At 36.4% G+C, this 27,643-nt stretch overlaps 1 protein-coding gene across 2 annotated transcripts in view; it reads right to left on the bottom strand.

Moving 5' to 3' along the window:
* SPOCK3 (SPARC (osteonectin), cwcv and kazal like domains proteoglycan 3) overlaps positions 1–27,643 on the bottom strand; it is a 472,976-nt gene that overhangs the window by 402,789 nt on the left and 42,544 nt on the right. The window lies entirely within an intron of this gene.

Here is a 27,643-nt window from a genome sequence, read left to right as displayed (position 1 = left end):
AATACTACTAGAGTTCTGAAAAGAACACTTCTAGAAATGTTTCCCTAGAGTAACTATCATGGTTGTGTGTATGCATGTGTGTGTGTGTATATATATAGACACATATATATATACATATACGTATATGTGTATGTGCGTACATATATACAGCAAGTTTAGTTTTGTTGTTTTGTTTTCTCTGATATTTCACCAAGTCCTTGAACATCTACAATTCATTCTCTTTGTATTCTTTTGTGCCACACAATTCCATGCACTGAAAAGTTGGCATGAAAGTAATAGATTTTATAATAAGCCTACTGTGCAAGTCATTGTGTATTTTTTTGAAACTGAAGAATCCAAATCCTCCTTTTTATATTTTAAAATATTTACTTTAAAATGACAAATCCCTTGGAGTTCTGTATATTTAAGTGTAAAATCACTATTTTCTAACAGTATTTTCTATTCCAGTACTAACACAGATATTTGAGCTTGAAACGATTGGTTATATATAGAGAAGAATATAAAAAAAGACTGAAGAAACACAGAAAAAAAACACTTAGATTACCCAGTTGTAGCTTATCATATTTTTTAACACTTCCATGAAATGCTTTTTACTTTTGCTTTTATAAATATAGAAATAGAGAACACACTATGCTCATTGGCATCAGGTGGCAGAGAAACGGAGCCCTCATCATGTTAACACTTCCAAGAATGGTCTTTCTTGTGTTTTTAAACACAATTATTTAAAAATGCTTTCCAATACTAGGCATATATTAAAACAAAATGTTAAGCATAGTCAACAAATGAGAATGCTCATTCATATTGTAAGAAATACAATATGGGTGTCATCACCAACTTGTCAGCAACAATCTATCACCTTTCTTGTTTTCATTCTAATGTATAGCGGAGTTTTGTCAGGATGTGTTATTATACACAGGAGATCACTCTCCTTACCAGGCTACTATTCTATTTGAGCCAAGTGAATAACCTCTGAGAGCTTCTAAGGTATGAGCCAACTCTCAGGTGATTTTCTTTCAGAATGCACTGTGTAATAGTTATTAAGAAAAGCCAGGGAATATTGTACTTTTCACAGTTCAATTCAAATAAACTTTTTTCCTTCAAAAAGTACACAAGAAACAAAATGGATAGTAAAATTATACCTACAAACATTATAAATTATTTGCACCTGACTTTATTTTCCAAACGTTTCATAAAGGCAGATATCACCTAGGATGTCTTAAAAAATATAACTGTGGTTAAAGTCATCAAAATAATTTTGCTTATTGTATGTTTGTTTTTTCCCTGGAAGGATCTCAGTAAAGATAAGATATCCAGTCATGCATATTGGAAGAAAGAGCTAGTCAACCAGAAAAATGTTAATGTATACAAGGATAAAGATAGACAGACTTTTAAAAAGTTAGTAAGTTAGTTGAACTTGAAGATTAAGCATGTAAAAAGAGTATTTGTTAGCAAAAGCATGGGAACAAGCATGAATAAAGTTCACATTAGCTATTATAATTCTTGGTATGATGGATCCTTTATACCCTGAGGCAAGTTATTTAACCCAGAGAAACTGGTTTTCTCATCTGAAAAGTAATGGCTATCTCATATAATTGTTATATAAAAAGAAATATTGCCTGTTAAACACACGTTTAACCATGTATGGGCCATGATAATTAGTATTATAATAAAGTATGCTGGGCATTCTTTTAAGCACTACTCATGTATTATCTCAGATAACTACTAAACAACAACTCCCCCAGTCTAGGCTTTCCAATAAGGAAGCCACCAGCCTCATGTGGTTACTTAATCTTCAATTATTAAAATTAAAAATTAATTTCTCAACCACATTAGTCATATTTCAAGTTCCCAAGAGCCATATGCCTCTAGTAAATACCATATTAAACAGCACATAATATAGAACATCTCCATCAACATAGAAAGATGCTGCTGGATAACATTGCTCCAAGGCAGGGGCACCTGGGTGGCTCAGTTGGTTGAGCAGACGACTTTGGCTCAGATCATGATCTCACAGTTTGTGGGTTTGAGCCCCGCCTCGGGCTCTGTGCTGACAGCTCAGAGCCTGGAGCCTGCTTCGGATTCTGTGTCTCCCTCTCTCTCTGCTCCTCCCCCACTCATGCCGTCTTTCTCTCTCTCTCAAAAATAAATAAACTTTAAAAAAAACCATTGCCCCAAGGTATATATTCATATATACTTTCATATCTCCATTTAATAAAAGAGAAAAGAGAGTTAGACAAAGATGAAGGATTTGCCTAATGCCACATGCTAGCAAGCAGGGTTAGAGCTAGGATGACACCAGGGCATTCTGATTCCATGATATAGTGGCAAATGGTCAATAAATACCAGCTATATTTACTCTCAAATTTTTCATAAGGTAACATGCAATGGTTTTCACTTTATCATTACTAAATAAAATACAAATACCTGATTTATACTTGTTTCTATAGGAAATGCTAAAATCTATTTAATAAATCATGTTAGTTAATTGTATTATATTTGTCTTGGTTGTTTATTATATTTTTCATTTAAATACAGTTTTTGTACTAGTCAATCTGAATCTTGCAATTAAAATTGGGATTTTTGGGGGGCTCGGTCGGGTAAGCATTAGACTTTGGCTCAGGTCATGATCCCATGACTCATGAGTTTGAGCCCCGCATCAGGCTTTCTGCTGAGTCTGCTTCAGATTGTGTGCACTCTCTCTCTCAAAAATAAATACACATTTAAGAAAAGAAAAATTAAAAATGGAATATTTTTGATAAACCTACATTTTAGATGTTACCATGTTACATATGAGAAAATGTAATATAAACACATGTTCCCTATACCAGATTATCTTGACCAGCAAATTAGCTGATAATTACTTAAGTGGACGATGTATGAGATCTGAGTCAGTATAATCCAGAAAGAGCCCACATCTTAAATCTGAACATAAACTAGGTCATTGGACAAAAGCTAATGTGACTTTTACATAATGTAACTGATTTTATAGCTAATCTATTAGAGTGTATAAATACAAGAAGTCCTCATTTATTCCATGAAAAAACAGACATGAAACAATCTTAAAAGTTTTATTTGAGGTCTTGGAATGAAAAATAAGATCATAGGATTTGAGATTAAAATTTCTGGATCTAGGGGCGCCTGGGTGGCTTAGTCGGTTAAGCGTCCGACTTTCGCTTAGGTCATGATCTCGCGGTTCGTGGGTTCGAGCCCCGCGTCGGGCTCTGTGCTGACTGCCAGCTCAGAGCCTGGAGCCTGTTTCAATCTGTGACTCCCTCTCTCTCTGACCCTCCCCTGCTCACGCTGTCTCTCTCTCTCTCTCCTAGAAATAAAAAAAAATAATAAAAATAAAAATAAATAAAATAAAAAATAAATAAAATTTCTGGATCTCATTTTCTTCAGATATTATTCCCACAAATAACAGGACTGTTCAATCTTGTTCAAACAAGAATGGCTAAATGCTCCATTGGGATTGGGAAACAGCAATATACTGAATTGTTATAATGAACTAATTCTATCCTCAAATAACTGATTCATTTTGCATCATTGAGAACAATTAACATTCTAACCAATAGAATATTTTAACATATTTACATACATATATATATATATATATATCATATGGGTTTTATAATCAATACAATCTTACTTCCTAAACTTTAAAAGTACTGACTTATTCTAAATCTGTGTATATGGATTTGAAAAAACTTGTAAAAAGATGTAAATTCAAGAAATTAATGAGGTCAAATGGGACTTAGGGACACAAATTTGAAATAAAGTAAAAGCTAATATTCTTCCTGTGTTGAAGTTAATTAAATTCCTAGAAAATATTTATAGTTATATAGTTATATATATATAATGTATAAAATGAATATGTAAGCAATATATCTATTTTTATAACCATATATAAACACCAGTCAGAACATACTTTTTTCTTAGAACATTTACTTATTTTGAGAGATACAGACACAATGTGAGCAGGGTAGAGGCAGAGAGATAGGGAGAGAGAGAATCTCAAGCAGTCTCTGCACTGCCATCTCAAAGACCAATGTGGGGCTCGAACGCATGAATCCTGAGATGATGACCTGAGATGAAACCAAGAGTCAGATGCTTTACTAACTGAGCCACCCAGGTGTTACCAGAAAAGACTTTCTAATAGAGTTTGCAGTGAGATGGAGGTATGTAAAGCACAACAAAATATAGATCCAAATTATTGTATGCACACACAAGTGGAAGTTTTCAGAGATTTAAGAAAAATCTGAACAAATGTCAATGGAAAAAGATATAATCGAGAGGACGCCTGTGCTAAAGGAATAAGATATATTTGGGAACGGTCAGGAAAATTGACACTCATAGAGATTCAAGGTTGAGGGTACCCGAGGAGAACTAAGTTTTCTGTAGTTATCTTCACCCAATAATTAGCAAAAGCACTGAACAGAGTAAAATCAGTGAATTCTGGAAACCGATTTATAAAAATCTATATGGTTTAAATGCCATATTACAGAGAAGGCAACACACTCTAAGAGAAAAGGCAAATTACTATTCAATACAGACAAGCAAAGGAAACAAAGTAACTCATAATCCACGTTCAGTGGGAATTCTATGGAGAAAGAAAATTTGAGGGAAAATTACCGATATAAATAGAACTTGTATTGTACTGAACCCAAAATGACTATTTTCTTTGATACTGTAGAAAACTGAAAATGTGTGTACTATTTTAGTATTCTCCAGACAAAATTAGAACATTTCAGATGAAATGTCTTTTAAAATAAGAAGTCAATGTCTACTAAATTCTAAGAAATTAAAACATAACTGAGATTTCCACAGAATCCAACAGGCACAATTCTTTTCAACTTTACCTCAAGGCTATATCATTTTTCTTACTTGCTGAAATGTTTGACAGCCTACAACTCTCTTCCTTTGTACCACACTAAAAGGTAAACTGATCTGTCAGTGACATTGGTACTACAATCCATCTCTCAGGAGCTAGAAAATGTTGATTTTCTTGCTAAGCTCTCAAGAGTTCATGTGCTCTTCTTGTCAGAATTTCTGCATTTTTATAACTCTAGTTATAAAATCACCTGTAAGCCTTTTCAGCAATTAGTTTCCTGGGGACTAGTTAATAGTGTCCTGTCAGACAGCTAATATTTATGACAATGGAGGGTAAATGATCTGTTGAAATGCAGCCCACCAATCATTAATTTCATTCCTCCATAGAAGAACATTATTTTACATATTTCTTTTGAAAACTGTTAAAAATGTATGCATGGGATTTTGAAAATGGCAGTGGTTTTAAAATACCCAAGTCTTTTTGTACCTTGGTTCCATAATGGAATAAAGTATAAAACAGTATTAAACAGGGGAGCCTGGGTGGCTTACTTGGTTGAGCATCCGACTTCGGCTCAGGTCATGATCTCACAGTTTGTGGGTTCGAGCCCCGCGTCAGGCTCTGTGCTGACAGCTAGCTCAAAGCCTGGAGCCTGCTTCAGATTCTGTGTCTCCCTCTCTTTGACCCTCTCCTGCTCACTCTCTCTCTCACACAAATAAATAAAAACATTTAAAAAATAAAAAACAGTATTAAACAAAAGTATAAAACAATATTATTCTGAGTATTTTCCAATGATTTCAGTCACAAAAACAGACTTTTTTTTTTTTGGTAATGAAATAACATTTATAATGGAGTTCTATGTCCTATAGATGTTTGAAGAAGCAAGAAAAAATAAGTTCCAGTATATTTCCATGAGTTTATGGAATACTCCCAAGTGAATGTATGAATATCTCACATGTCATCTCAGTTTATTTCATTCTTGCTGGGCCAGCCTAAATTCCTTAAGTAACATTTCACTTATCTCTACCCTGCAAATACCTTTTAGTACACTTTTTCTATATCTTTCTTGATTAAGAATGATAGTTAGATTATAAAGAAATATAATGGATTATCAATAATTCCAGAACTATATACACAAAAAGTAATATTCACAATATTGAACTCGAATTTTTTATAAATTTTTGAATTGAGTGGGGATCCAGGCAGCATTCCCTTTGTCATTATGAGAGCTGACTGAATTTTGTAGTGAGAATCAGAGGTGATTTTTAGCAATAATCCTTTCACCAGCTGCCGTGGGCAATTCCTAATTATTACATATGATTCAAAAGCAGGGACTTATTTCTGCCAGTGCCTTGCAATTCAACATAATTATCTTGAGTCAAACTTCATCTACCTGTTAAAATAGTTTTGGAAAACTATAATAAAATCATCAACGTACAAAATATTTCCCACTATTCTGAGGAGGAGAATAAGAAACCAAATTAATAGTACATTTTTTGTGCAAGAATCTAGGCTAAGAAATATGAAACCTCAATTTCTATGACAGAGGATCTGTTTAGTGACAAGGTATAACAGGGTTAAATTGAGTCTAATTAAAAACAAGATCATTTGATTTGATTTGAATAATTCAGGGAAGAGAACAAATGTAGTCAGGGAACATTTATTCCGGGATCCAGTGATTGAGAATAACAGATGTATTTAATCAATAAAGAGTTTTAATTTTGTGTATATATCCATATATATAATATCATGGACATTAGAAGTTCATAAATTGCCCATATTGCTCCTTTAACACATACATAAATAATGTTAAGAAATGGTATAAATAATAGTAGTAAAATAATAGTAAAATTCCTGAAATTCATTTCAAATAGTCATTGCCCATGTTTATACCCAAGGTTATCATTTGTGAAAGCTACTGTTTTACTATTTTAAATATAAATGAGAGACACTGTCTAATTGATTTGACCTACATAAAATGCCAAAATAAACAGACTGAGTTTTACAAGCTATCAGACAGTTTTTGAATGTCTAACATCTTTATATAGTTCAAAGAGAAAGCTCTAAAAATGCTCCCAATGTTTATGGGATTATTGAGTTGACACATTATTCTTTCATTGATTCATTCAACAAGCATTTTGCTATATATGCCCATGATATGCTACACACTTTTTCAAGCTATGATCATGATGAGAGAAACATGTAGTCATTAATTGCAAAGGAAAGGAACTGATCTAAGCATGTATTTCTATTAACTCATTAAATTTTCCCTATGATTCTCTAATTATCTCAGTTTTGCTGATGAGAAAACTGAGGCTCACATAGCTAATAATATTTGGCTAGAATCACACAACTAGGAAGTGGCACAGTTTATCTTTGAATTCTGGCAACATGGCTACCAATCTAGATTTAAACTACTGTTTTCTGGGTGCCTGGGTGGCTGAGTCCGTTAAGCATCCGACTTTAGCTCAGGTCATGATCTCACGGTTCATGAGTTCGAACCCTGCCTTGGGCTCTGTGCTGACAGCTAGCTCAGAGCCTGGAGCTTGCTTTGGATTCCGTATCTCCCTCTCTGACCCTCCTCTGCTCATGCTGTCTCTCTCTCAGAAATAAATAAAACATGTAAAAAAATAAAAAAAATAAACTACCATTTTCTATCGATTTTTATAAGTTTATCATTTTATAACAAAACTTGATAAACAAAATAATCGATCATCTGAAATACCCCAGATGGAATATCACATTTCAGAACATGGAGTTGATGGGAGCCCCCAAAGTGAAGAAGAGTCAAATTTCAGCTGTTGAAGCTGTGCCAAGTTCAAGCTCTGGATTATATGTACTGGTTTAGAAAATCAAAAGACAGAACAGTAGGTCTGACTGATAGATGAAAAAAAAAAATCAAATCAGCTCTAACCGTTCATGATTTCAAAAGAAAGGGGAGGAGGATGGGAGAAAGAGAACAAAAGAGAAACTTGCAAGCAACAAGGGACAAAGAAACAGAAATTGTCTACTAGAAATAAAACCCCAAGAATTTTTTAGGGGCGCCTGGGTGGCTCAGTAGGTTAAGAGTCTGACTTCGGCTCAGGTCATGATCTCATGGTTCATAGGTTCAAGCCCCACGTCAGGCTCTGTGCTGACAGCTAGCTCAGAGCCTGGAGACTGTTTCAGATTCTGTATCTCCCTCTCTCTCTGACCCTCCCTTGCTCACGCTGTCTCTTTCTCTCTCTCTCAGAAATAAATAAAACATTAAAAATAAAAAAAAACAACCTTTAAACCCCAAGCATTTTTTAAACTATATTGACCACAGATGATTTGACAGACCATGTCAGCCAATCCCTAAGTGTCTCAGTTAAAATACTTTTGCTATAAATAAAAATAAGACTTATTAAGTAAGTAAGTTTGGAAAAGAGTTAATATGTTTGACAAATGATTTATTTTGATTCCTCTTAATACCTAGTTAGACATTAAAAAGGTACACAACATGCACAGGTTCATAAAAACTGAAATTATAAATGTGTTAAGACTACATCTATTAAACAGCATGAAGTACCCTATTCGTCCTTAACTGAAGATATTACAGAAGTCAACAAATAGGAAAGAGGTTGGCTTCCAAGAGTATTCTTTTAAGTACTCTCCTGAAGCTTTTGCAATGGGGGGAAAATGCATCAAAGGTGCTTAAGTTCATCATCAATGGTTTAATCAGGCTTTTAGGGTAGCTGAAATATTAACATTTATAATACAATAGATAAAAAACAATATAATGTGGTCATTACTCATATGACGAAAGTTACATGTTTGAGTGCCTAAGAAAACAACATAGTTTTAATTAGAGGAAAATATAGAGTCGAGAGGGACAATCCAAAAGCAGACCCTCAGAATTTAAGAACGTTTTGAACAGTCATGACACTCTTTTAGGGTTTTAACTAATTTTGCAAGAAATCTATGGCATTATTTTCTTTAATATGAAAGAATCCTTATCTTATTAAGTATCCCTCTTATGAGCTCACTTTTTTTTTTTTTTTTTAAGAGAGAGACAGACTGCAAGTGAGCGAGGGGCAAAGAGAGAGGAAGTGAGAGAATACCATGAGGGGCAGAGAGACTGAGAGAAAGAGAGAGGGGAAGAGAGAGACAGAAGCAGGCTCACCTGATAGGAGGCTCCCGTTTACCCCAAGTGGGGCTCAAGCTCACAAACCACGAGATCATGACTTGAGCCCAAGTCAAATGTTTGGCCTAGTGAGCCACCCAGGTGCTGAGCTCACTTATTTCTATTCCCATGTATATGGAACAAAAAAGGGGATGAATGAAAAGACCCAAAGGAAAACTTTTTAAATGTTAATTTAAAAATTAATAACTTAAAAAGCAACAGAAGAAAACTGAGAGAACAGGAAAAGCACTATAGAGGATACAGGGGATACTGGACGGACCTAAAATGTTATCCAACAGGGTGAACTTAACTGGGCTTAGGGGAGAAAGGAGAAAAGCTAATTGGGAGTACAGCAAAAGTCCAATGCCTGTGGCAAATCTCCAGGCAGGGCCCTCTGTGCAGGCTGGCCCAGGGTCCCTGAAGATCAGTTGAGAAGGGCACTAGGAGACTTATAGTGAGAGCAAGACAGAGGTACAACATGTGCTGTGTTTACAAGTGCGATATTCCTTGGGGCAGGGCGAGTGGGTGGCTCAGTCACTTAAGCGCCGACTGCGGCTCAGGTCATGATCTCATGGTTGGTAGGTTTGAGCCCTGCTTGGGGCTGGCTCTGTGCTGATAGATTGGAGCCTGGAGCCTGTTTCAGATTCTGTGTCACCCAATCTCTTTCTCTGCTCCTCCCCCACTCATACTCTGTCTCTCTCCCAAAAATAAAATAAACATTAAAAAATGCAATATTTCTTAACCTGAGTCAATTTATTGTAATTGAATTTTTTTTCCAGGGCAATTATTACAAATTTCCTTGATTTAATATTTGTCATTATTCTGTCAGCAACGTCATCGAATTTTAGTTTGTCAATTTACAAGTGATTAGCAAGTATAATTCATTTTTGAGGGTAATGTGTACCCAATTAAGAGACATCCGCTTCCTAAAATAGTGCCATCTTCAGTAAGAAAAGAAGCCCCTCAACCTGATGTTTATGTAAGCTGACAACTCACCATTCCCATCTACTGAAAGAGAATCCCTAATAATTATTTCTTTCTTTGTATAGCTCAAATCACTATACACAGATACAAAGAAAGCATATTATCTAAATGCACAAGATAATTTCAAATTAGTTTCCCCCAATTTGTTTGATTCAGTTACGTCAGTTCATTTACATTTGCCCCAGTTAGAGCTAGACACACAGTTCTTTTAAAAGATTAGTTATAATTTAGAGTAGAGATTTTTAAAAATTATATATGGATATAGACATATACACATATACACACACATACACGTCTATGTACACACGTACGTGTGTGTGTGTGTGTGTGTGTGTGTGATACCCGTGCAAGCATTTCATTTTGATATGAAATCTCTGGCTGACAGTTTATCACAGGTTTCAGGGAATGTGGCAAGATTTCAGAGCTCATACTTCTTCAAGAGTAAGTTATTTTAAATAACTTTTCATGTATGAAACATGAAAATCTCTGACAAAATTGATCACAGGAATGAATCCTTATCCCTTTTTACTTTCATATTTTTTACATTAATTAGTCTGAAAATATACAGAGCCATATGCAAATCCAGTATTTTCCTTTCATCTCTATCATTCATTAGCTTCAGGTATCTGTAATCCAGGGCTGTAAGCCATGTTTATGTTTCATTTGCCTTAGTTATATCTTCGTGACTTCCTGCTCTCATTCACTGGGATGAATGATGGGTCATGGATGCCCATAAGTACTTTGTTTATCTGTGCATTAGTGGCACTCCATTTGATGATTTAAAGTGGCAGTACAAAATCTGAAATATCTCTGTATCTTTACTTTTCATTATTTTCTACTCTTTCTATTACAGTGAGTCCAATCACTGTTATTACTGCCTCTCCATATATATGTAAATAGCTTGGACAATATTGCCTTACATATTCTTAAGTTCCTTTGCATTTTGCAGCTTTTCTTTCTGACACTCTAAGCCTATATTTCCAACTACCTTGTACATTTCCTGAAAGGAGTGTTTGCAGCCCCTGCTCTGAATCTATTAGATACTGTACTGAATTTCTTCATATGACCATCTAAAATTATTCTACAGTGACAATGACAAAAAGAAAAATCTGTCTCAATATGAAGAGCTCTCTAACCCCGTTCCAATTATTTTTTTTACTGACTTAAGCTTCTTTTTGTTAACTCAACAGGCATTTACTGCTTGACTACTAAGTAAACAGCACTGTGTTAGATACTGAGCTGTTTCAGTCAGCTGTTTCAATCATAACCATCACCGACTTCAAAAATCTGAGTGCAGTGAGAGAGGCTGATAAAAAAGAAAGAACCAATTTGTGATTACAATCTAATGAGATAGTTGTGGAAACAGAAGTAGATTGAGTGGTTCAGGAAAAACTTCATGGATGGAACTTCATCTTGAAGAAAGAGACAAACCAGACCCTCCAGGCAGAAGGAACAGTTGGAGCAAAGGCAATAAACAGTATGAGTCATTTCAAGTTAAGATTTTGATTGACCATTTTCCTCTGATTTTTAACACTTAAGTACATAGATTTGCTACTACTTTTTTTAAGGTTTAACTTTTTTTTAATGTTTTATTTATTTCTAGGAGAGAGAGAGAGAGAGACAGCATGAGCAGGGGAGGGTCAGAGAGAGAGGGAGACACAGACTGAAACAGGCTCCAGGCTCTGAGCTGGCAGTCAGCACAAAGCCCGACGCGGGGCCCGAACCCACGAACAGCGAGATCATGACCTAAGGGAAAGTCGGACGCTCAACCGACTAAGCCACCCAGGCGCCCCAAGGTTTAACGTTTTTACTTTTAACAGAGAGAGAGAGCACAAGCTGGGGAGGGGTAGAGAGTGAGAGAGACACAGAATCTGAAGCAGGCTCCAGGCTCTGAGCTGTCAGGGTTCATGCTCGAACCCATGAACCATGAGACCACGACCTGAGCCAAAGTCAGATGCTTAACCAACAGAGCCACCCAGGTGCCCCAATTTTTTACTATTTCTAATAGCTTTGGAAATAATGCAGTGTGATTTTATGTATTAGTTCTTTAGGAAAGAAGATAATAAAACAGCCAATCCAAATAAAACCTACAAATATACTGCTTTTCAAAGTAGTCATAAGAAGCTATATACGTCTATGACGTATTTTTATATGATTTGTCCAATATGATATTCTTATTACGCAAGAATTGCTTTATTCATACAATAAATAGCACATTTTATGCGTTTTCCAAGGGTTAATAAAAAGTGTAGGGCTTAAAATAGTAATGCATGTGATGCTACATATCAGAAAAAATGAATTTTGGTTCAAGGAACCAAGGTATGAATAAAACTACTTGTTAGAAATGCACTACAAATTGTACTCTAAACTTTTGTGGAAAAAAAACAAGTAAGTTCCCTAAGGCAAACTGATAATTTAGGCAATAGTTTCCCACAATGCACAGGGGTTTACAATGACTGATTTCTCCTATTCCACGATGAAAGAAGGAGGAAGGCTGCTTATGAAGTGTGGCGCTCAGAAAAGTTCCCGAGGACCAGTGAGGTCAGATATGAGGCAGTGAGTGCTCACCCGGAGCCAAGACGAAGGAGATGAGCCTAGAGCCTGTGGGATTGAGCTGAGGCTCTGGAAGCCAATAAAGATGCCGAATTTGGAGATGAGGCTAAAGCAAACAAGAGACCTTCCACAGAAACTGCCTCAGAAAAAAAAAAAAAAAAAGGTTTTAAATAGGGTATTGAGGGGCGCCTGGTGGTTTAGTCGGTTAAGCGTCCGACTTCAGCTCAGGTCATGATCTCGCGGTTCGTGGGTTCGAGCCCCGCATCAGGCTCTGTGCTGACTGCCAGCTCAGAGCCTGGAGCCTGCTTCGGATTCTTTATCTCCCTCTCTCTGTGACCTTCCCTTGCTCATGCTGTTTCTCTCTCTCTCTCTCAGAAATAAATACAAATATAAATATATAAATAAATATATAAATAAATAAATAAGTCTTGAGGGGCTCATAAATAAGCTTTGAAGCAACTTCAAATGGTCTGACATTTAAGCAAAATTTCTGTTTACTTACACACACACACACACACACACACACACACTCAGCATTTTTCTGGGGAGACACCAATCTTTTCTGTAATATTTACTCTCAAAGGACTCCCTGAAGTTTTAAGCACCACTAATCCAGGACAAATCTAAGGAAAGTCAGATGCCAGTGGTAAATATGATTTGGTTTGCTTGTTCTATATAAGGATGTGGCCACCATATGTCTATATGTATTAAACATGCTTTTTTGCTGACCTCCTGCAGAACTACTGAACAGGCTCAAATATTGTAGTAACCACATCCTTAAGCAAACCTCATGAGATAAGTTGAATGACTTAAAGAACTTGCAAAACCACTAAGGAAATTCTCTATAATTATAAAAGGGAGTTGTTTTTAGAACTATTAAATTGTCATTTCCCATAATTGAGATTGTATCCCAGTTGTCATATCAGTGGTACCATTTCTTATTAAACTAGTAAGTCACAGTACCTTTAAGACATGGCAAATCCCCAATCAGGCTGCCTTTTAAAAGAACCACCTTAGTCAAATGAAATTTATGGTTAAAATAATTCTTTGTTTTTTGTTTGTTTGTTTGTTTGTTTCTGAGAGTATAGTCATAGCTTTCACATTCTAGGAGTTTATTTTATTTTTATTATTTTAAAAATGTATTTACTTATTTTGGGAAAAAGAGAGTAAGGGAAGGGCAGAGTGAAAGGAAGAGGGATAGAATCCCAAACAGGCTCTACACTGTCAGTGAGGAGCACAGTGTGGGACTCGAACTCATGAACTGTGAGATCATGACCTGAGCAGAAATCAATAGTCAGATGCTTAACTGACTGAACCACCCACCCAAGCACCCCTAGGAGTATATTTTAAATCCACATAATAAGGGGAGCCTGGCTGGCTCAACTGGTAGGATATGCAACTCTTGATCTGGGGTCATGAGTTCAAGCCTCATGTTGGCTATAGAGATTACTAAAAACTCAATTAACTTTAAAAATAAAATAAATGCACATAATAATTATAATGAGTTGTTTGTGCCCCTCCCTCTAAATTCATATGTTGAAATCTGAACCCCCAATACCATCTAGGATAATGTTATTTGAAGTTAAGACCATCTCAGAGGTAATCAGGTTAAATTGAGATCATTAAGGTAGACCTTGAACCAATCTGATCGGCAATCTCATAAAAGGGGAAATTTGGACACAGAAACACACACAGACGGAAGACAATGTCAAGACCTATGGAAGAGACAGTCATCTATAAGTCAAGGAGAAAAAAAATGGAAACAAACTCTTCCCTCACAGCCTTCCAATAGAACCAACCAGGCAGATGCCTTGATCTTGGACTTGTAGCTTCAGAACTGTCAGACGGTGAGTGTCTTTGCTTAAGTTACTCAGTTTATGGTATCTTCTTACAGCAGCCCCAGCAAACAAGTACAGTAGTATTTATAATAATAGTCCTACCAAAATTGTAGTAATTTCCTTTGCTGTCATAACAGATTCAATGGCTTAAATTCTACAGACTCATAGCTTATAGTTTCATAGTCAGAAGTCTCTGTAGACTGAAATCAAGGCTCAGCACAGCCACATTCCTTCTGGAGGCTCCAAGGGAAAACTGATCCCTTGCCTTTTCTACTTTCTGCAGTCTGGATGTATCCTCTGGTGCTTGGCCCCATCACTCTGACCACTGCTTACATCACCACATCTCCTTCTCTGATGCTTATCCTGCCCCCTCCCTCTCATAATGACCCTTGTAATTATCCTGTATCTACATGATAATTTGGGATAATCTCCCCATATGAAGATACTTAACTGCATGTGCTAAATCCCTTTTGCCACATAAAGTAACAAGCATGGGATCTGGGTACCGGCACATGAACATCACTGGGGCCATTTTGCAGATAATACTGAGCAACGAGGATGCAGAAACATCCAGCTAATAAGCACTTTGCCTTAATTCCCTCATTCATTTCTCCAGCCATTTAATGGTGCGGATACCATCGTTGTACCTATTTTATCTAACAATCTAAATCTCTGTATGTCTTTTCAATGAATTCAGCTGATTTAAACTTTCCTATGTTATGTAACTGAATGCAACTTTTGGTAGTCAATATGTCTCTATTGTTCACATAGATAGCTGCTTTGTACCTAACAATAATGCCTCCATCTCTTCTAGTTGTTAAATATCAGGTGTTGAAAAATATTCAGTCAAATTTCCTAAAAACGGAGCAGCGGAATCTGGGCAATGAGTGTGACACGCAGTATCAAATTGAAATCAGATGGATTAGAAATAAACCTGTCCGTAACAAGGTAGAAAAAATCTTTGGCTTCCACAAAAGTGTAGTTAGGGCTGCTGCATGTGGGCACCCAGCCGAGTGTCCACAGGGCCCCAGGCCAGCCAATGCCTGCAGATCAACTACTTTGCACAGTGCAGGTGCATGGGCTTGTAGGAGCAGTTAGAGGAGAGGCTGGATCTATGTACCACCATGTCCCCAGCACTGAGGATCGCAAAGGAACTGATGCAGCTCAGAAACGGTGCTATTTTTTCAAGACATCCCAAATTGTGGCTTTGACAAGGCAATTTTTAACTAAACTCTACTGAATAGGTGAAATTGCTATTTTCAATGAACTAGAGGGGCAATTATGTAACAAGGCACTAGTTTTCATGGGCTCTTCCTGACACCAGTAAACAGGGAACTGATCTGTGTCCTGAGCAGCCTGAGAGCGAGGTCATGGCAGAAGACAGAAAGTCTTCAGCTGACGCATTTGGAAGGGGCCAGATCCAAATTCCCAGAAAATAAGGCCACGCGGCACTGATGGCCAATAGCACCTTTCCTTTTTAACGTGTCAGGTATGTTCTCAGAGCTTTTTATATACTAATTAATTTTATAAGAAAGCCTATAAAGAAAAAGAAAAAGAAAAAATCTATGAAGCAATTATTACTCTCATCCTCTTGTCAAAGATGACAGGAGGAGCACCTGTAGTTACACACTTTGGTTTAATTCCTGTTGCAGGAAATGAGACCCACGGTGATACCCGGGGCACCTCAGACAGTGATAGGAAGACTCATCTTAGGATCTGAACTCTGGTGATGGGGATTTTAGAAGAGGGTTCCAGAAGCTGGGTTTCACTGTTTCAAGTGCTGTCTGCAAGCAGGGAGAATTCTATTATCAAGTATATTAAGAAGCTTTTTTTAGAAGGAGGGCAGACTCCAATGAGGTTAATGAAGCAGCAGTTACTCATTTCAGCAGGTATATTGTGATAACTTTGTCTTTGGTATGCCCTTAGACAAAATGATCAACTGCTCTTGCTTTGCCTTATCTCACTATGGTCACAGGATGACTATATCTGACTGTTGGTTTTCTGTGAGATTTTTTTTTTTTTTGAATTTTCAACAAAACACCAAGACCTAAAATTACAATCCCAAATATCAAGGCTACTTTCTCATTTCTTAACCCTCGTATTACAGATAAAGAAACAGAGGCACAGGAAGTTGCAGTAATTCACCAAAGGTCATAGAGCTGTTAAGGGCAAGGTAGGGGTTGGAACCCAGGCAGCTGAGTTCCAGATTCCAAGCCTGGTGCCCTGAGCTAAAATCAGCAGCAGCCCACAGCTGTGGTGAAAACCCTCATTGCCATGGTCCCAGGCCTGAGATCTCCACAAAGATCTCCCAACAGTTTTGATGCTATGGATGCCTTTACAGAAATCCATTTCCACATCTTTAAACTTCTATTCCTTTCTCTTTCTTTCTTTCTTTCTTTTCTTTCTTTCTTTCTTTCTTTCTTTCTTTCTTTCTTTCTTTCTTTCTTTCTTTCTTTCTTATTTTAGAGACAGAGAGAGCATGAGCGGGGGTCAGGGACAGAGGGGGGGAGAGAGAGCATCTTGAGTAGGCTCCATGCTCAGAACAGAGTCTGATGCAGGTTCTATCCCATGACCCTGGGGTCAAGACCTGAGCAGAAATCAAGAGTTGAGTGCTCAACTGACTGAGCCACTGAGGTGTCCCTAAACTTCTAGTCTTCATGCGACCTTAAGAATTGATACTCTGTGATGAGGGCTTCACAGCACAACATTTGAATTAATCATTCTTCATTTAAGCCATGATATTCTTCTATTTAAATAACAATGTTCATTTTTCTAGTCTTACTGTGGATTGAGCATTTCTCAAGATGGAAAAAACCTAAGTAAACCTCAAAAGGACAATTCAAAATATTGTCATCAATGAAATTACTTTTAATCAAGTCACTGAACTCTCCTATCTGTCTCGTTGACAGTCCAGTTCCAAATCCTTTCTTACTTTAAATGTTAACTGCTATTGGAATAAGGGAGTAATGTATGTTCCTCTTTAACTCTATATAGAGTGGCTGATATAGTTGTTATTTAACTAGTTGTTACATTACTCAGTCCAATAGAAAAGTCTGTGAATGTAAAACTTTCTATAAAATAGAGCTTTATTTTTAAAGTGTCAATCTTTACAATATGTTTTAAATTATGTCTTATCTAATTATACTTGAAAAAAATTAAATGTCAATTTCAAAACTTTGTGACTACTTATTTTTCAGAATCATTTTAAGGATTACATGAGTGAGATATTTTTAAGTGACTGATTTGTACTGCTGCTATTTGTACAAGAGAGCTTATCAAATTCCTTGAGATCCTGAAAAAAGGAACACAAGTCTAGGGTCCCAGCACTTAGGCTGGTGATATTATGAGTCCATTCACTGTTACTGAAATCCATTTTCCTTATGTTCTGCCCAAAGGGCCAAGGTGGAAAAGGCATGAGATGGTGTCTCCACTCTACCATGTTCATGACAACCAGAGCCCATGCTCCAGAACTCGGCTGCAGATCCTGTCCCCAGTTTGCAATGCTCAAAATAACATCAGAGACAGGTTCTAAAAATTTATGAGAGCAGGTGCACAAGTATAAATCTACTTTCCATTCTGTCCCTGGGCAATTTGGGTCCCAGAAACCTCTTTGAGTTGCTAAAATGATTTCCCAGAGGAAACATTTTTTTTTTTTATAATCAAATAACATTTTTTTTTCATTCATGGCTGTTCTCTTTTCTTAATCTAATTTATTATGCATGGATTTCTTATAATCTTAATACGAAAACTTAATGAACAGCCATGATAATCTATACTGATTTCATTTAATGTACTTTTAACCTGAGAAAGAAATGGGACATTGCACATTTTGTTATGTGCATATCAGAACGATAGTATGCTGTAGTAGCCAAGATCTTTTCATTCACAATATGCAAGAGGCAGGTGTCCTTGCTATGCCAGAACTGAAATTTCAATATGTCTGTTAGGAGAACTTAGGAGATATATTTTACCTTCATTTGAAATTTATTTGCATTTACTTATTTACATGGAAGCTGATAAGATTTCTTGGAAAGAAATTCAAAATATCATGCTGAGAAATAACTCATAAGAAGGTTAATAAAACTGGTATGGGGTGTACAGAGGGGAGAGGAATTAATGCTCCAAATGAAGGTATATTACAAGAAGGGAACATGGACTTTCGGGGAGTGACTCCACCCCACACAAAGAGATTAAGTTAACAAGCATGACCCAAGTACAGTAGAATGGGGCTTCCGGGTAAAACTGCCATATGATGGTTTCACCTCAACACGGCCTTCCTTAGGGGCATATTAGAGATAAAAGAGACAAGTGGAGACAGAAAAAAAATGGTAACCACTCAGGGCCTAAACTACACAAGCTGAGATGTTTCAGAGTAGGAGCATTCAGAGAAGAAGCGAACGTTCTCTAACCAACCTTACAAAATAAACTAAGCATCTGCAATGAAGACTGAGGAGCAGAACTGAGGAAATTCCAGGTCAGTGTTTACTTGCTGGGCACAGAAGCAGGGGAACATTGAAAAGTGCCCCCCAAATAGAAGCTGTAGTCAGGCAGGACAGTGGGATGTGTGTAGGAGCAGCAGCTTAGAGTCAGTATCAAGCCACAATCAGAAACTCAAGAATTATTATCCATGAGAAGAAAGCATAAAATAAAGGGAACCTTGAGACTGTGTTCCTGTAAGTATGTAAGTAGGTTCTATTAAGCAAAAAATATTGCTGCCTATATATCAAGGTCTCCTTTTTATGCACAGAATAATGAGGCATCATGACATTTCAGCATTTATATTTTAAAGGTCAATAACCGGGTTAGTGATTTTTTTAATATATTCTATAGCTACAGGAAAAATAGTTAAGAATATGACTATGATCCCAACAATCCAGGTATTTAATGAATGTCAAATTGAATTCAGGAAGATACGGCCTAACATTTTGAGAAGAACATTCATATAAGAGATGACATTTTGGTTTCAAAAGCATGTACTACACATAAATTTTCAACCATTTTAAAAGTTAAAACATGGATGTGTTCCTACAACATCAAAATTTGAAAGTATATAACTTGTCTAACTTAAAATTATTTGGGTGTCATTTAAAGTGTTTGCATTTTTCTCATTTTTTAATTTTCCTTTAGAGAGAGAGTGGGAGCAAGAAAGAGGAGCAAAGGGAAAGAGGGGAGGGAGAGAGAGAGAGAGAGAGAGAGAGAATCTTAAGCAAGCTTTACACTCAATGAAGAGCTGGACACCAGGGTCGATCCCATGACCCTAGGATCATGACCTGAGGTGAAATCAAGAGTTGGACTCTCAACCAATTGAGCCATCCAGGATCCTCATCATTTAAATTTTTACTATAACTTGGATCATGATGAAAAAGACCAATCCATCACGCACTGATGCATAATATTTTCATTCATTAAAAATGACCTCAACTAGATATGTTTCTTTGAATATGAACTATAAGCTGTGGCTCCCAAATTATATCTTGTCCCATTTACTCCTCAGCTATCCAGATGAGTACTTATACCTAAATGCCTGCTGAATGGGGTACCTAGATGTCTCAGTTGGTTAAGCATCAAACTTTGGCTCAGGTCATGGTCTCACATTTCATGGGTTCAAGCCCTGCATGGGGCTCTCTGTTGTTAGCGCACTGCCCTGGTTCAGATCCTCTGTATTCTGCTCTCTGTGCCCCTCCCCTGCTCACAAGCACATGCAAGTGCTCTCTCTCAAAAAGTAACATTAAAATAAATGAATGAATGACTGAATACATAAATAAATACATGCCTGCTAACAAATTTTGACGTCTACAACAAATCTTAAACTTAACATGCACAATGTAAAACTTGACTTTCTCTCTAAGTCTGCTCCTTCAACAACTTCCCTAACTTGTTTAAAAGGCAACTTCCTTTTTTTTTTAAATGGATGGGACAAAAAAACCTTGGATCATTCTGGTTCCTTTCTTACCAGGCTCACTTTGAATCTGTGACCAAATCATATGACTCCTCTGCCGAAATATATCTCACATCTGACCATTTCTCGCTATCTCTGTTGCTACAAAGCCACCATCTGTAAGACCATTGGTAGAATGTTCTAACTTAACTCCAAGTTTCTACTCTCTAGTCTGTTCTGCAAAGAATTTGATCAAATGATTTCTCTGTTTAAAATCTTCCAAGAGCTTCCCATCTCTCCAAGATAAAGTGACCCAAAATGCTTTATTTGGCTATAAGGTTATATTATGATCTAGGTCCTTAATATCTCTCTGCCTTTATCTCCTACAATTTCTTTCCACTTCCTCCATTCTAGCCACAAAGACCTCTTTGGTGTAATTCAAATTCTCCTACTCCCAACTTAGTACTACTTCACTTGCTTTGTCCTCTATCTAAAAAGCTATTCAATGAAATATATGTATGGCTCCTTCATTCTTTTTTTCTAAGCTATATTATGATTGCAATAATCACCCAAGCTAACCTTATTTTGTTTATATTTGTCTTGCTCCACTAGAAGGTAAGTATCATAGGGTCTTGATATATTTTTAAATTTTTTATGTTTATTTATTTATTTTGAGAGAGAGAGAGAGAGAGAACATGAGCACTGCCAGTGCAGAGCCTGATGTAGGGCTCGAACTTGTGGACCATGAGATCATGACCTGAGCCAAAATCAGGAGTCAGATGCTTAGCCAACCAACCCACACAGGTGCCCCAAGAGGTCCTGATACTATTTATTATGTCCACCATGGTATCCCCAGGACATGTGTATCAGATGCTGAGTAAAGATTTGTTGGGTAATTTAAAACATTGCAAAAAGTAGAACTTTGAAATTTTCTCACCTATCCTGTTTTATGACTTCCTAAATAACTTACTGTGCAGAGTTACAATCCATAAAGTTCTAGAAAATTTTATGTTTCTTAACAAAGTATTAAAGGATACATTGCACACACTCTTCCTTAGTTATGTTTTCCTTAGTCATAGTTTTAATCCATGCTTAGTTTCCTAACCCTCAAAATACAACCACAGGATGTAATATCTGCCATTTTTCCAGCAGACTAGGAATTATATGCGTATTTAAGTATAATAATCCCACATTTACATATGAACAAAAGTATGCCAAAAAGAGTTCTCTGGAGCCAAAAGAAAGAAAAACCAAAGAGCTATTGTTCATGGTCACGCTCAAGGATATCTCAAAGGAGTAAGTAGTTGATGGGTAAAAAGCTACAGTTATGAAAAAGACACCCAACAAGTATTCCTCAAACAAAGGTCTTGTTTCCTTTCTTACTTAGTTTTTGGTAGATTGTGTCATTTATCTCAACCTGCTACATGTTCTTGTATCCACATCCCTTCTGTGGCTTTATCATTGACAAAGAGGAGTGGACAATCCCTTTACTTCAGGCTGTGCCATGTACTTGAACTGACAAATGGCATGAAGCAGAAATGATAGTATGTCAGCTCTGAGCACAGAATCAAAAACACTGTGCAGGTTTCTGATTGTCCTTTTTATTTTCATTTAGTCATCCCCATGATTAAAGCTGGCCCTGGCTACTCTGGTGGTCCAAGAAAAAAGAAAGTTAAATGGAACAGGGCAGCTCCAACCCAGCCCACACAATTACAGTGACAAGCAAAGTCTCCCAACCACAGCAGCCTAAAGAAAGTGCTCAGTGGTGCTGAGCCCAGGCCAGCTAAGCCACAGATATTTGAAGAATAACTGATCACTTGTTTCAAGCTACTGAGTTCTGAGGTAGTTTGCTATGTATCAATAGCAAACCAATATATTCTTCTTTCCAAAATATTCCTTTAAACTTCCTAAAAAAGATTTCTTCATGGTAAGTCAGAAAAAAGTTCAACCAAGTACAAAAGTATGAAATGACTTCCAACCAAAGTTTAGGTTGAAACAGCATGATAAAAATGATACTTTTTTCTTTTAAAAAAACATAATGCATAGTAAGAATTTCTAATGAATGATCTCATAAAAATATGAATAAAATGTGATACTGAAGCGCTTTCATAATAAAGAAGTCTGAACAAAACAAAAGAAGAAGACTTGTAATATTCATCAATGTTAGGGTTATATTCCACAAAGAATTTTTGCATATAATGGCCACATAAAACTATAGTTTGCCTAAAAGAAATGAATTCTCATAATAATTAAAGTTATCCTTTGAAAACTGTAATGAAGAAAAGCATATAATTTACCAGACTATAAATAAGAGATGATCTAAAAGCCTATGAGAACGGTGCCAGCAAATAGTCTTTAGCCACGAGAGCTTACCAGAATCAATCTAACATTACCCTCAGGGCCCATTGGAAAAAAAAAAAAAAGATACAGAAGAAATATCTAGACATAGAAACTTTTATTAGAGTTTGTCATAAAACATTGATTGAAAAATCTTTTTGAATATCATACCAGGATCATTTATTTGAGACCCAAATGGTTCATGAGTTACCAAGATGGTAATAAATCAAAAGGGTTGTGAATGTAATTTGTTAAATTCCCATTTGTTCTTGTTAAATATATATACACTGAAAGAAATTAGCCTTTTTATGTGCACATTGAACATATCTCTTAAAGAAAGACTTCAACTTGGAAGATTTGAAAATTAATCCCCTCTCACTCATATGCCTATTTTCCTGAAAGAATCACCATACATATATCTGAACATCGGCTATTCCTGTAGTCGGACTGGAGAATATATCACTAACCTTAATTTGGAAATAGCCGCTTCAGTTTTAGGTGGCATGTTTCATCTCATGGAATTCAGAAGGCCAGCAGCATGAACATCGGTTATCTGTGTTTCAAATGTTCCCAACTCGCTATGCAGCATTCCCTCCTATCATAACTGACATTCTCCAGTATCCAGCAAAAGCTATATCCATGCAGGATTTAGTAAGATGTCATTTTTACTGAGCATTCACAATGAACTGCACAGCACGGTAGGCACTTCACCAGAATTAGCTCCTTTAAGACTCATAGCCACCCTATAAAAGAGATTCTACTATTATCGCCATCTTACATATTGGAAAAATGAGTATAAGCTTTGCCAAAACAAGACCAGAATACTATACAAAGCTGACAAATTCTTTTAGCCATTATATCACATTTCACAATTAAAAAAAAAAAAGGAAACTAAAACAGATGTCACCAGATTTCATATTAGGAAGAGAGCAGTCTGATTTGGGGAAAAAAAATCTTAAAAATTTTCTTCATTTGGAAGCTGAATTAGTTATCTTAGTTTTTCTCAGAGAAAGAATAAAATCTACTGTTAATGTCCTTTATATATGGAATACATGACAATCTGGTGGTGAAGAGACAGAGTTGAGTCTGGACACTTACTCAGCAGAAAAGGAAACAGAAATTATTTCTAGGGATGTCTGGCACTCAATTTAAAGTCGTTTGAACCTGTATTATGCAAACTCTATATTTTCAACAAGTTGACTATGTTCACCAGCCTTGTATGGGTGATGTTTTGTTTGCTTTATGCACAGTGTCTGGTTAGAAATCAAACATCTGGGTTCTACCTCCAGGTGAATATGTAAAATGAATTCAGCAGAAAGTGGAGAAAATGTGGCAGTTCTTGGACAGACAATGTTAAGTTCTTGGAAATGCACAGAAATCTTAAGAACTTTCTTAAGGTATTGGACCTTCATCAGGACTTGAAATGGGGGAGAAGGAATGGAAAACACTTTTAATTAAATATTAGCAGACAGGCTAAACTCACTGGCAAGTATGTCACACATACTTTTTACTGTAGCATCCTCGACACTTGATAAATGAGTAGATCAGCCACCCTATCCTGGCTTCCAAGAGCACTCATTCTCTCAGAAGCAGGTGCCTCACTTAGACCCAGACATTTGACAAAAGTGGCTCCTTTCTCCAGCCCTCTCCTTTGATTCATGTTGCCCTCCTCTGCCCTTCCTCTCTCTCTCTTCTCTTTATCCACCACTGAACCAACTCTAAATTATCCAGACCTCTGCCATGGCCACGAGTCAAGATTCCCTGTATAAATGCAGTCTGTTGTGTGGGTTCAGCTTCTACAAATAACTGGGCTGATTGGAAAAATACAGTGTGTGGGGAATTTGCACCTATAACAGGAAACATGAAAAACCAAGGTAAATTGAAGCCCTCCATATTTCAGCTTAAACCAGGAGGGTGGACAGCTAGTGACACAGTAGTGACTGCTGCCCCTTCACACAAATTAGAATTTAGATCCTGACAACACATTGTGAGGGGAAAAAATGTACATGCTGACTGAAGGTAAATCTAAATACAATTAACTACTGAGTTCAATGTTTCTAAAATTAATTATTTTAAAATAGTGTTTGTGTCCATTTTTTACTTTTTAAAAACAAAATGCCTTTTCAAATAAAAATAAAACATGTTATATCTTCCCTTTCCCTCTTCTTTCATCAGGATTTGACCACCTATACATCAATCAATACTACCGTATTAGTGAGAGTAAGGGAAAGCTAAATGCTTTTTAGTATTTCCAAGTTTCATAGGTATATCCTCAAAAGTAACATATACCTTGTGCTTCCCCCATTTGATCAGATTTATTTTACAGTAGTGCTCTAAAAAGTAAAAATATATGATATGAATATATATTAGGAAACTGAGAATTAAGGAAGAATAATTTAGAAGACTCCCATAGCATGTAGAACTTCTCTTTAAAATAAGTATTCTCCAGTGAAATAAAAACCACCTGAAACAATTAATTATAAAATTTTAGACCTGGATATTACAACTCAACTTATATTCATATGAAAATATAAATGCAAAACAAAAATAAGATATATGTTTCAAAATTCAAATGTTTATTTTAGCCTTAAAAATGCACATTCCAGCTTTACATTTTTCATGTTGCATCATTAGTTGTTCATGTTTATTTTACTTTTTTTGTAGATGTCTAATTTTGAGAGAGTGAGGGAGAGCCTGCGAGCAGAGAAGAGGCAGCGACAGAGGGAGACAGACAATCCGAAGTAGGCTCTGCATGGACAGTAGAGAAGCTGGACATGGAACTTGAAGCCACAGACTGCAAGATCATGACCTAAGCTGAAGTTGACACTTAACCAACTGAGCCATCCAGCCTCCCATAGCTGTTCGTATTTAAAACAAATCTATTCAAGACAGGTGTCCAGTTGTAAGATATAAAATAGGCTAAGAAATTATAATTCTATAACTTTATATTGATTTTTAAAAAATACAGTTCATATTATTTCAGAGATCATCTCATTCCTTAAAGCATCCAACAAAAGCCACCTTAGTTAGTTATGATGGTGACCTTAACATTCATCCAGGACACCATGCGCCAATTCTGTTTCACCTTCTATATTCAATGGCATGAATCTTTGCCATTTCTTTCTAGAAAAAAACTTTAAGGTTCCAGGATTTTTTTCTACCCAACAACAATTTGCCAGAAGGCTTCCCTCATTTTATTCTTTCTCCTTTTTTATCAGCAAGTACTGATTTTTCAGACTGTCCTTTCTTAAGTGCTTCTCTCATGAAACTACTTCCCTAATCATGAAACTAATGTTTTCTCCACTTTTTGCATAATCTAACACCCTAACATTCCATTTTTCTCACTCATACTTTTTCATATCTACTTTCCATTCCACCTTAAACTTAGTCTCTGTGCTGATAGATAGATAGGTAGGTAGGTAAGTAGATAGATAGATAGATAGATAGATAGATAGATGATAGATAGATAAATGGGTAGATAGATAGATAGATAGAGATATAATACAATAGTACATAGTATCTTACTACGCAATAAAGATACTAAAGAATTCGTAAAATTAATTGTAGCATTGTTTATAATGAAAAAAGATCCAAAAAAGCCTATCACATCCAGCAACATTTCTTGATTAAAGAACTTATGGTATATCCAAATGATGAAGTATTTTGCAGTCCATTTTTCCTTCTATCAAACAATCTTTGACAAATGAGATAAATTTCCACTACCGCTCAGAATATGGAAAGCCACAAGAGAGAACTGTCACTGTCCATAATAATAAGACATATAATCTATAAAATCAAACATTTTAATCCATCAGAGAGTTCAGAGATTATAAGGCAACCAGGAGAACTGCATTCAAGGACAGAAAGATACCTTGTCAGTTTCTTCTTTGACAGCATGGAAAGAAGAGGAGCTAGCATAAAAGAAGGTAAAAAGAAGACATCATAAATTTTAACAAACGTTCAAAGGTTGAGTGTAGATTAGCGTAGCATGATTGTTTCGAACCAATCAGAGTCCCAGAAACAAGATGATTCCATATCCACTCACCAGCTCCTTTCCCCAGGACCCCACTAGCTGCACACAAAATAGACTGAGGGAGCATAGAGTGACCTGAGAGAGCTCTTGCTTTATGACTCAGGAAAAGACTGAAAATATGATGATGCAGGAAAAACAGCTGGGGAAGCACATGTGCACCCCAGATTCTGCATGAGTGCAAGGTGCTGACTGACTACTTACTAGGGGACAGCCATATTGGTTGCCCTTGCACCATGTCTTTTGCTCATACAAGGAAAGACCTCTGCTGCTGGAAGAGGGAATATGAAACATGCTTATGTGTCAGATCCTATCCTTTCTGAACAAAGACTGGAGATGACCAAAGGAAAGACTGGGAATACCACCACCTCTAGGCAGTCCCTGACTTGACACCAGACTAAGGACAGCTGCTTCTGGGAGAAGAGAAAGACACAAGCCAGCCCACTTTAAAGTAACAGTGAGCAAATCCCATTGGCCATGAATATAGGAGCAAAAACTCTACTTGCACCCTGGTTCCTGCATGGATATGGTACAGAAGATTCTTATCAGGGAGGCCATGCAAGACACTTTATTTCACCTTAGATACTGTGCATATATAAGGTAGATGTGGATCACCATGCAAGACTGAGACACAGGGAAAAGATTGCTCTACACTAAAATACTATCAATCACTTAAACATATTATTAGAAAACTCAACCTCAAAATAGCAAGATATATATAGTTTTCCAGTGCAAAGAGAAGATTTACCAAGATACACCATATCCTAGACCATAAAATGTGTTCCAATAAATTTCAGAGAATGGAAGTCATACATAGTTTCTCTGAACATAAATTGATTAAACTAGAAATCAGTAACAGAAAGACATATGGAAAGATCTCCAAATATTCAAAGATGAATATGCATGTCTAATTGTGCATGTCCAATTTACACATGATTAAAATTAAAATCAAAAGGGAAATTTAAAAAATATTTTGAATTAGGTGAAAATTAAAACACAACATATCAAAGCTGCTCTGGAAATGATTTTCCAGTTTTTTACACAGTTAGTAACA

The sequence above is a fragment of the Hyaena hyaena genome, unplaced genomic scaffold (genome assembly GCF_003009895.1).
Source record: "Hyaena hyaena isolate Hyena2069 unplaced genomic scaffold, ASM300989v1 scaffold_1010, whole genome shotgun sequence".
Lineage (NCBI taxonomy): Eukaryota > Metazoa > Chordata > Mammalia > Carnivora > Hyaenidae > Hyaena > Hyaena hyaena.
The sequence above is the reverse complement of the archived record's forward strand: the minus strand, read 5'-3'. Positions and strand labels throughout refer to the sequence as shown.